Here is a 12,837-nt window from a genome sequence, read left to right as displayed (position 1 = left end):
AATAAAGAATAAGTTCTAGAACTTGAAAACAAAATTTGGTTCCTTGGAGAACCAATAATTATGGTTCTATTATTTTTATAAGCTATTTTTATCAAAAAATAATTTTAAATATACCAAAATTCATGATTTTTTATTCTCTACAAATAGACATCCGTATTGATATAGTTTTAAGATAAAATAAAAAAATTATTTTTTTATATTTTCAGCTATCGTTATTCATAAATGAATAACAATGTATCAGGTTTTATTACAGTACATTCGTTATTCACTTATGAATAAAAAATATGATTTTTTTTTTTTTTTACAATTTAAGTATCATTCATATATGAATATAGCATATAATAAACATAGTATATTCATATTTTAATATTGGACGATAAATTCACTTGTGAATATTAACATAGTATATTCACTTGTGAATATTAGATGGTATATTCACTTATGAGTATTAAATGATATTTCATATGTGAATATTACATAGTATTATATGGTATATCACATGTGAATATTACATAATATATTCACTTATGAATATTAGATGATATATTCACTTATGAATATTACACAGTATATTCACATATGAATATTACAAGGTATATTCACTTATGAGTATTAAATGATATTTCATATGTGAATATTACATAGTATTATATGGTATATCACATTTGAATATTACAGAATATATTCACTTATGAATATTAGATGATATATTCACTTATGAATATTACACAGTATATTCACATATGAATATTACAAGGTATATTCACTTATGAATATTGAAGGTATTTTAACAAATATATATAATTTTTATATGTTATTCATATATGAATAACATACAGACTTGCATATTTGTTTTGTGTTTTTAATAATCATATAGTGATTCAGGTGAGAAAACATATTCATATGTGAATATAACGTGGTAATTTAGTTTATGCATTTCATCAAACAGTTGGAGTGCAAACAAGTTAATTATTTTAAAAATGTTAAAAACATCAAGTTATCAATTCCAAATCATCATATACTTCCGATTTCGACTTCAAATGTGACATCCTATCTCTGATCGATTTCTCAAGTTGATTTTGATTCCCGAAAATCCGATTGCGAACCTGTGAGTACCGATTCGAAGTCCCTCAATGTCGACTGTGATTGCGAGTCCAGAACTCCGATTCCAATTTCATGAACATCGAAGAAATTCCGGTTTAGTTGAAGAAATCTGGATGATTATTGAAGGTTTGAGGAAAAATTTTGATGATGAACGAACAGTTATCAAATTCTCTATAGTTACGTATTTGAGATTGAAGGTTATTACGATATTTACAATTTTGCCACCGTGAGTGGCTGTGAATGATTCCCCCATTCTCAACCTTTTTTATTTTCTCAATTGAACCCACTTATATATATATATATATATATATATATATATATATATATATATATATATATATATATATATATATATATATATATATATATATATATATATATAAAGGAACTATCGACCAATTTTTATTCCATAAGCACTAACATGTGGTTAATTGGTTTCATTAAAGAGGAGACATACGATTCTTTACTTTAAAACTTTTAAAGATTCTCATCACTCAACATCAAACACTTCAGTAACCATATGCTTAAAGTAACAACATCATAATATGTTCACACTTCACACACAACACACTCACAGTTGGTGAACTCCTTTGACTATAAATACCCATGATTACCCACACCCACACCCAGATATCTCAACTGATCTCCTTAATCTTATCTCAGAACTAATTAAGTGGTTTGTTTGACCAATGGAAAGTCAAAGCAGATTGGTTGAAGTTAAAGGCAAAGAAATACGAAGAGTTGTAAGCCTTCCACCAAGAAGAGGCGAAATTAAAGCCAAAATTCTTGGTCATATCATCAAGGAAGTTAAAATCTCTACATCAATGAAGACCCCAAAATCTCTTTCTTCGTGTTGTCGATTTTCTTTTGAGGATTGATTGTTTGGGTATCATTTTACTTGATTATATCTTACAAGTAGACAATTTTTTAATTTGTTATATTAAATTAAGAAACCGGTTGTTTGTTTTCTGACATATAATCATGTATGCCTAATTAATTGGGATCGAAACAAAACTATAATGTAATATATCTTAGTACTCAAAAGTCTTAACGTTTTTTCACGAAATCATGACTTAAAAAAAAATAACATATAACTTTACTACTACACGTTGTTATGGCTGCCATTCCTATGCCAAAATTTGGAGTTCTAAAAAAGAATTAAATGGGTAAATCCCTATCCCTATCTAAAAAAGTGTCTTGATTTTGCCTCATGTCACTTCCACATCCATATATTCCTTCAAACTGAATTGATCATAATGCCCTTATTTTGTTTAAATCTCATAGACAAATAATTTTCCACCAATTTCATTTAAGATTAACATAGTCGTGGTTGTCGCTGAAAACCCTACATCAAAAAAAAAAAAAAAAACATAATCGTTTCCCTCTCTTCCCTTCCGCGCTTCTTCGTTTCCAGGATGAAGCAACGACCAATGTTGTTTCCTCAAAGATTTGAAGCAGATACATGGAAGACATGTACGTTTTCTTTAATCGTTTGCAATTTTGGTTTTCTTTAATCGTTCTTGATTAAACCCAACAAAACTGCATGCGTTGGCCTCCATACCACCACGTCCATCATCTCCAATGAAAACCCTAAATCGACAATCACCACCGGCTCGATACCGTAACCACCACTAAAACCTAACACAACATATAACCCCAGAACCATCACACCATCTCTTTCTATTTGTATGTTAATATTCAAACACTCTAATGGCAACAGGAAGCGACAGATCAGATATAGGTAAATGTATAAATATCTTGCTCTTTTGAAATCGATCTGCAACACTATTGTCTCAACTTCATCATTCTTTCTTTTTTGCTAATCTAATGTTTGATTTTATCTAATTTCATTATATATATATATATATATATATATATATATATATATATATATATATATATATATGTTCAGGTTCATTTGATGACCATTCTAATTTTGTGAGACCAAATCTAAAAATAATTTTAAAATACAAAATAAATGGAAAAATCCAAAAAAAAAAAAAAATTGTTTTCGGAACTTGAATTAACTAAAAAAAACAAAAAAATAAAAAAAAACAAAAAAAAATCCCGTTTTTTTTTTAATACGTGAAATATTCTAATAGAATATTACATTGTACATATTCTAAAAAATAATTTTAAAATACAAATAAATGGAAAATTCTAAATATTCTTTTTTTAAATATTATTTTCGGATCTTGAATTAACTAAAAAAAATAAAAATAAAAATAAAATCCCGTTTTTTTTTAAAGTACGTGAAATATTATAATAGAATATTACACTGTACATATTCTAAAAAATAAATTTAAAATGCAAAATAAATGTAAAAATCCAAAAATTCTTTTTTTAAATATTATTTTCGGAACTTGAATTAACTAAAAAAATAAAAATAATAAAAAAAATGCGTCTCAAGGTCTCACAAAATTAGGCCGTCTCACATGAACCAAACTATATATATATATATATATATATATATATATATATATATATATATATATATATATATATATACTAGCCGTCTACCCGCGCAAAGCGGTGGGGCACGTGAGTTCTTTCGGTGATATGTTTCCATTACAAAATTGTTATGTTAAAAAAAAGTAAATGTTGAAGACAATATAATCAAACTATGGTGTTATTTGTTACATCATGCATCAAATAACCAATAAAAAGCAACCAGTCAAGACGACACAAAATATTAATCGTGCAATACATCTTTATACACCACATTTGCTGTATAAACCCCATCACCTTTTGAATTTTCGTTAGGCTTTACTAATACTTTTGTATTGCAACGTGAAACCCCTCTGGACAATGCAACATAAAGTTGTCCATGCGAGAATACTGGTTCTGGAAGATAGATACCTACATATGGAATTGTTTGTCCCTGAGCTTTATTGATTGTCATTGCAAAGCACAATCGAATAGGAAACTGTTTCCTCATTAGAGGATCGATGGTTGCTACTAATTGCTTGTAACTGGTATTGGTTTCATATCGATGGATGTGGATTCGCATATGAAATCAATTGTGTTCGCATCTATGAAATCAGTTCGCATATGACATCAATTGAGTTCGCATTTGGTTTTGTGGGTCAAAACAGTTCGCATAAGAAGTTCACGATTTGTTTGAGGTTAATTGATTTTGATTTCGCAAGCTTGGAGTCGGAGATCTGGATTGTGTTCGCATCTATAGAATGCGAGGAGAATTTAATGGTGATATTCAGTTCGCATTTGGTGACACAAGTACGTGGTTGATGATTTTTGGTTGGTTCGCATTTGAAATCAGTGGGTTTCGCATTTGGGTTCGTATCTGGGTTTCTCAAACAACTGAAATGCGAATATGAGACAACTGATTAATTTCTCAGTTAATGCGATGAAATGCGAATGAACTCAAAGACGGATGGATGCAAGATGCGAAGAATTTGAATGAAAATGCGAAGTTTTTAATGTATAAATGCGAATTGGGGAAGAAAGCTTAGAGTTTCGCATTTGGCACCTGATCTTTTCAAGAAATAATATAAGTGGTCCAACTTCGCAAAATGGGGTCATAAAAAGACAAAAGTGCAGAATTTTCATTTCGCATCCCTGTAGTCTTCGCAAAATGGAAAATTTTACCCAGTTTCGCATTTGGGGTAAATTTTTTTGAGAAATTGGAATATTTTCAAACTTTTTTTCTTAAAAAAACACATTGTCTTCGTCTAAGAGAGGGAGAAAAACGATTAGGGTTTATAAGGGAAATACTTCATGGCAGTGGGATTTATAGCAGGGTTTATAAGGTGGAGAGAACAAACACACGTCTGCTATGAGATATTTTAATCAGCTACAAATGCAACATTTAAAGGATATTTGTTGAAGCGTATTAGGATGAAAAGGTTTTAAATTTTGAATGACCATGAAATTAGGATTTTGCTGAGAAATATAAGGAATCAAAACAAATTTAAAATTTAATATTATTTTATTAATGGTTGTTTGTAATATTAGCTTAATCGTTTGTACATCTTAAAAAAATAATATTATTATATTCAATCTATTTATAGAAATAGTTAGATTTCTTTTATAAGTAGTAAAGATATATATATATATATATATATATATATATATATATATAGGGATGTCAAAAAGTCCCGTGGGGCCCCAATCCCGAATGGGAAATATTTATTTAAAAAATCGAGGACGGGGGCAATGTTAACCCCCGTTTTAGTTTCGGGGACCGGGGCGGGGGTGGGTAGTCCCGTTTCAAACCCCCCAATGGGGACCCCGTTAATATATTATTTATATTAATATATTAATTATAAAAATATAATAAATAATAGCAATTATTTTGAAGTTCCAAAATTCAATTAAATATCATGTTTTTAAGCTTATAGTATAACATTTTAAGATGTTATAATATTTTTATTTTAAATATATAAACTTATGCTATAAATAACTATATTTATCCAAGATGGTTTATTTTAGCTCAAAAAATAACTTCTTTTAGCATAAATATCATGTTTTTAAGCTTATAGTATAACATTTTTAAGATGTTATAATATTTTTATTTTAAATATATAAACTTATGCTATAAATAACTATATTTATCCAAGATGATTTATTTTAGCTCAAAAAATAACTTCTTTTAGCATAAACAACACCTTTGTTCACCCAAAAAAACGTCGACCCAAATGAGGGCGGGGGCGGGGGTAATCCTGGGATTCGGGGGCGGGGATGGGGATGCTAGAGATTTCGGGGGTGGGGCGGGGGTGAGGGAACAGAAACTTTTTGGGGGTGGGGGCGGGGGATGCAATCCCCGCCCTGTTTGCCTCTGTTGACATCCCTATATATATATATATATATATATATATATATATATATATATATATATATATATATATAGTAGGTTACAACCCGTGGGAACCATGGGTATAAAATTTTAGAAAAAAAAAGTTATATTAGTAATAAGAGTTAAGTTTGTTCAACACTTTTTCTATTGATTATTTAAAATTAGTATTACTATATATTTGTAAAAAAGTATATAAATTTGAATAGATGTTAAAGAGAAACACAATGAATAATATAAATTACAATCCTATATAAAAAAAATATTAAAAAATGTAATAAAAAAAAAACACAATTTTTTGAATTTAAAAACTACGAAACATTTTTAAATTTCTAAAAACTTACTTATACATAACATTGGAAGTTTTTTTTGTAAAAATTGTTTTGTATTTTAACTGCATTGCTATAACTTGGTATTAAAGATGATAAGTACTATTTGTTGTAAAGTTAATAACGTAATACATTGTTGCATGTAAGGAGTATTGAATATAACCTGCATACGACCAATATAATATATCAAAATTGCAGAGCCAAACCAATAGCAAATGCAACACCTCATAACATCATTTTGCCAAAAACACAAGACACTTGATAAGACTATTTTTTCCCCAAAATCACCATCCCACAAAGCTTCCCACTCAAGACCCAGCTGCATCTAATTGCAAAGGAACTAAAATCAAGATAGAATCCACTCATATTGATCAAGAATATTAATGGATATGAAAAAGTTAAAAGGTATCTTACAATTTCTCTAGCAGCAAACATCGAAAGAAACCCAACACCCATTTCAACCCCGTGCAACCCAACAACAACAAAGTCAACATTCTGTAGAACCCATCCATGATATAAACAACTCATGTGTTGCTCTCCTTTCTACAACATTCCATGTACTAACCAAGATTTTAAAATTTTCTAAGTATTGTAATTCTTTACAAGATAACTGTTCAGGGAACGATATACTCCATCCATGTATAAGAAAACAAAGATAGTGGATCATGTGCAAAATTATTTGATTATTGCTTGAGGAAGCAACAAAATTCAAAATATTACATTCTCCTGAGCATTTTTACGAACACTTTATGGGCACTTTACTTCAGCATGTTAAGCCTAACTTTTAGCATCATTCTCATTAACTGTTCTGTAGTAACATTTGTGATTCAATTCAAATACAACCATTATAGCAAAAAATGATAAGCAAAACAAACTCTCAGATAGTTCAAGATAGTTCAATTCGTGTTAATTTGGGATTTTTTTACTAAAAATTAAACCAATCGCATACTCTTACCCTTTTACGCTTGAGGCAAAGGCGATGGAAGCAAAATAATCAGCTGCAAAGGCTTTGATACTGCTCTTCTGTTTAAAATTCAAGTTCGAATATCATACTGAACGGTAAAACTTGAAGTTGGAATCTCACCTTGAACTGTAAAACCTCTTCGGTATAGATTTCGGTTATAGCATTCCGTAATTTGTCTAATCAGTTCAAATAAATTCAAAAACTATCAGTTTCTAAAATTAGAATTCAAAATCAAAACAATGGCCCTGATTTGTAGTTTCTTATCAAGTCAACTACACAAAAGCGGTGTAAGAGAAGGGGCAGAAGGGGTGTGTTATTCTTGTTCGAGTTGGAAACTTGAAATGTTTTAAACTGAATCTGATTTTAGGATTAGGGCTTTAAGAGTGTAAGGAGTGAAAGAAAGAGAAATGGAGATGTAGCAATGAAGGTTTCCGTGGTGGAGGATGGTGACGGAGATCCAGCGTATTGAAGATTTTGTGCTGATATCTCGCTGCAACATCAATTTCGAATGGGATTTAAAATCAAATGAATAAGTTTGTCCATGAATACACTTCAATTAAAGAGATTATCGAGATCTCCTTAACTCTTAAGGAATCGACGACCTTTCTTCTTCTTTATCGTTCTTGTTCCAACATGAAACAATCTTTTATTTTTCAGTGAAACCACCAGGATTTTTGGGATTCTTATCAATTTTTTCCTTTATTAGTTACATAAAAACGGGAAGAACCAAACTTATTTCAAATAAGGATTTGTAGTTGAAACAAAGTAGGGGTATAATCGGTATTTAACTTTGGAATAATTATGCTGTTTTGAATGGACACGTGGAATGTTGGTTTTGTTTATTAGATAGGGATATATATATATATATATATATATATATATATATATATATATATATATATATATATATATATATATATATATATATATATATATATATATATATATATATATATATATAGGGTAAAGTGAATATACCTAACAACCTTATATAAGCTTAGGTACCTAACCTCATCAAACTAGGTCATTTTGCATTAAATTTTCATTGCAATCATGAAAGGTTCTTAAATTTTATCCATAAACTTGATTTACTTCAAAAAAATTTGGAAATTCATTATTATATTTCTCCTCCATCATTTCATTTGTAGCGGTAGGATATGAAGCCTATCAGGCGGTATTCGATACAAATATGTGATGTAAAAGAAAGATATTGGTGAAAGTCCAAAGATTTTGGAAGTAATAAAGTTATGAGGTTGAAGTTTAAGAACCTTAGGCAATTACAATGTAAATATGATACAAACCGATGTGATATTATGGAGTTAGGTACCTAAGCTTATATAAGGTTGCTAGGTATATTCACTATATATATATATATATATATATATATATATATATATATATAGAGAGAGAGAGAGAGAGAGAGAGAGAACTAAGATCAAATGTGGATTGATAACTATTGCGTAGTCGTAAGGACCAATCAAAATTTAGAAAACATTAAATCATTAATTAAATAAAAATAGTTATATTTGTAATATTACATATATATCTTGATTATTATCTAAATTTAAGAATTGAAATCCCTTATTTTCAGCGATCGGTTTCTAAATTACCTTATTAAAACCCACATCTCCCCACTCAGTCGTACAATTACCGCTTCACGATAGATGATTGTGATGTCTAGACTATGATATTTGAACTTATTCATTTTTTGTTGAACTTCCATGGCATCATGTTTTATTCTTTTTGTCTAATATTATTTTTGTGGCATCATGTTTTATTCTTTTTGTATTCTCACCCGCAGATTAAAAAAAATGGAGAAGAAATTATGCTTTACTGATCTATTTTCTAATGTGTTGTCTCACATGTTGCCAGGAGTTGAGGAAAGATTGAAACTTTGGAAGTGCTTAAAATAGACGCTTTAGTTTGTTATCAAGTTCGCGAAATCATTCTTGCCAAGTAGTGTAGTGGACTCAAATGCGCCTACAGAGCATATTTTTGGGTTAGATAATCAAATTCTCGAGCGTGTGGTGTTGGTTTTAAAAGTGATTGAGGTTTAATTTTTTATTATTAAAATTTTTTGTTGTCAGAATTTTATTTAATGGGTATGGTAGACTTTTAGATGAAAAAAAAGTTTGTGGTGGGATCATAAGTGGCTACTTTTTTGGCAATTGAGATTAAACCGTGAATGTTTAAAACAACCGAGGAATATACTATCTTTGAATGTAATTGAGATTAAACTGTGAATGTTTAAAACAACCGAGGAATATACTATCTTTGAATGTGATTTTATTTACGTTTGAGGACCAAATATCATTTTACATTTGTGGAAAATGTGTTCTTTACAAACATATTATATTCTTATGTTAACTCATAAGTATGTATGCTTCAAATGGACAATGCATCGCTAAGAAAATCAAACTTGATATTGGTGAAATTTAAATGATTAAAAGTATAATCAAATACTTTTTATTACATATTGCAAATGCGGTTAATAAAATATAAACCATTTATTTTCAACTGAAAATAGTAATATACTTTTGTTTGTAACTAAAAACCTACACATTTTTTACTTTCAAATAAAAAGAACAATATATTTATATCATTTAACTACAACTAAGGTTGTAAAAATCGTTCGGCGGTAGCTCGACGGTCGACTAATGATAAACGATTAATCGGACTAGACGGAAATTAATTGGGGACCCTTAATTATTAATAAAATTATTTAAAAAATTAGTATTCCCTAAAAAACTAAGTATTTGAAAATTTAAAATTTTGAAAATTTTAGTTTAATATTATAAAATTTGAAAGCTTAAAATTTTGAAAATTTAAAATTTTAGTGTAATATTTAAAAATTATTTTTTTTTGAATTTTTAAAAAAAATCCTGCTTATGACCGCCAAAGACTGCCAAGGTCGACGTTGATCAATTTTGACCAATTTCGGCCAAGCACCATAATCGTAATCAGTTTAAGGTCACCAAACGATTAATCGCCGATTAATCGGCCGCCAAGGCCGATTTCTGCAACACTGACTACAACCAAGGTTCTAAAAAGTTCGTCATGGCTCCGTCATGGCATGTCATTGCTCCAAGGCTTGTATGTACCGCCAAACTTTACTAAAATGCTACATTGACTAATACATGTATAAAAATGAATAATAATAGAAAATGCATATAAAAATATGAATTTTATAAAAAGTTGCCGTCTTAAATCACGCCTTACAAACAACAAGATTCGGAAAAGCTTGAGGCTTGATATTGTCGCCAAATCACACCTTACGTTATTTAGAACTTTGACTACAACAGACATATACTTTTATTCTAAATACAAAAAAGAACCGTAATTACATTTTAACTCAAACAAAAACATAATTTTATTTTTAGCTCAATGTTATGTACAATTTTTATTTATTTATTTATTTTTTACAAATTTATGATTATAACTATCTTTTGTTTTTTAATTGAATGCCTTCACATATAGAGCATGTTCTCGGATATTCAAATAATTTTATATATCAATTTTAAATTATCAATATAAATGTTTAAACAAAAGTTATATCTTATTAGTTTAATAATATTTTGTAAATCGTTACCCTTTGTTTTTCACAGGTTGTAATCTAATTAATAATTAACTCAACTCAACTTTGTATGTGGATTCTTTTATTTTTTTTCAAAGAATTTTTTTTTTAGAACAACAACAATATATATAACTTTAAAACGAAGTTAGCTAGAGGCTAAGAAAGAATACAAAATTATGGTATCATTGGATTACGTAACCATGTATTCCAATTATTAGAAGCCTTTTTGTTCTTATAGGTAGACCAACGAAAAGATAAATCTACAATACTATCCAACAAAAACTGTGTTTTGCACTTAGAAGGGAAAAAAAATAGTTGAGTTCCTTTAGGACCAGATAACTCAAAGCATTGTCAAGCACATCGCCTCCAGGATTAGCCGATCCCTACTAGCCACCACCGAAATAATTAATTTTTACAAATAATTAATTTTTACAATAAACTAAAACATCAGTTCAGATGGACAATACAATTATTATTATTATTATTATTATTTTTATTATTATGGATTCCAAATAATTAATTTTTACAATAAACTAAAACATCAGTTGTGATGGACAATTCTAATGTATACCTTTCTTTTTAGAAGAAATATCTGAATCTTTTCTTGATATCAACATATATAAAACTGAGTGGGACAATCTTGATTTTTTGTGAATATTTAGTAACCTTTATTATATTTAATGTCTTATCTTTATTATAGAACATTTATTTAAACACAAAACAAATTTCACTATTACACTAAAAAATAATCAAAAGTTCATTTTCTTTTTATCATCTACTTAATCTTTTTGGTTATTTTATTTTTTAGCACCTCGCTTATCTTACCATCATCAAGATGTACTATTTTTAGTGTGCATTGTTTTAATTTAAAGTACAAGGAAAATGGAAGGAGGAACTTAACCAAGAGCTTGAGTGAAAACGAGGTATGATTGTTTAAATTTTCAGCATCCATAGGCAATTAAATTTCTTTCACTATCTACATTTGTTTTAAAAATTCTGCCCATTTCAAGTTCATAAAAATCAAATGTAGAAGGAATGAATGTACAATGCTATAATTGTGTAGGTTTTTGAAAGTTCACCGTCTTAATCAGAAAAGATTGGAAAGTAAACTGATGTAAGACAATAGGTTTGCCCGTGATTGCATAAAATGTGAACTGAAGTGTGCAACAATAACTTGGTTACTGAGACCTAACAAAATAATTTTTTTTAAAAGGCAGATGTGTTGGCTATTTTGGATTAGCATGACCACCTTTTTCATGCTTTCACTTCTTTGGTGTTGCTCCAGTGTTGATGGTATTGCAAAAAACTGAAGTAACACACCATATCATCTCCATTTTTCTTTCTTATTTATCATTATTATTATTATTGATGCTCTTGGGTCACTTTATTTTGTATCTGGATTTACCTTTTCTTTTAGCATACAAGTTGCTACATATATGATGTTGCCAACATGTTGGAATTGAAAAGAAGAAAAGAATAAAAAGTAAGTGTATATTTGTCATAGTTTTGAACTGACTCTCATGAAATCAAAAAAATATTTCATGTGGGACCAACTTCATAAAAAGAAGGCAAGTAAATGACAAAGGACATGATTATATTAAATATCGTAATTTTATTTCTATTTCTCAGTTTCTTTTTAACTATTTTTTCTTATTTAATTAAGGATTGTATTTTGAAGTACAATACTATAATGCAAGAAAGAAAGTATGTGTGTGCTTTCCTAAGTGTTTGTATGTATATGTGACTGACGTGTGTATGTTTACAACTCTTATTGCTTTTATTGTAAAGGCTATATTTGTGTATACTTTGAAAGTACAATGTTTTAATAAGAAAAAAGAATTAAAATAAAATTTAAAAAATTTGAAGAAATAGCAATGAAAGTAAGATATTATATAAGAAAAAATGGAACTACACTACTATTTCTTGCATTTAGCTCCTGATTGGCCTAAATGTAACAAGTATCAATGTAATCTTTCATGCCTTGCTTTTAGGCAATATCTATACATAACTAAAGACGATACCATGTCGTTTGTTTGCTCCAGATCCATTAGGA

The sequence above is a fragment of the Lactuca saligna genome, chromosome 2 (assembly GCF_052625555.1).
Source record: "Lactuca saligna cultivar CGN05327 chromosome 2, ASM5262555v1, whole genome shotgun sequence".
NCBI classification, from domain to species: domain Eukaryota; kingdom Viridiplantae; phylum Streptophyta; class Magnoliopsida; order Asterales; family Asteraceae; genus Lactuca; species Lactuca saligna.
This window is presented reverse-complemented; position numbering follows the sequence as displayed.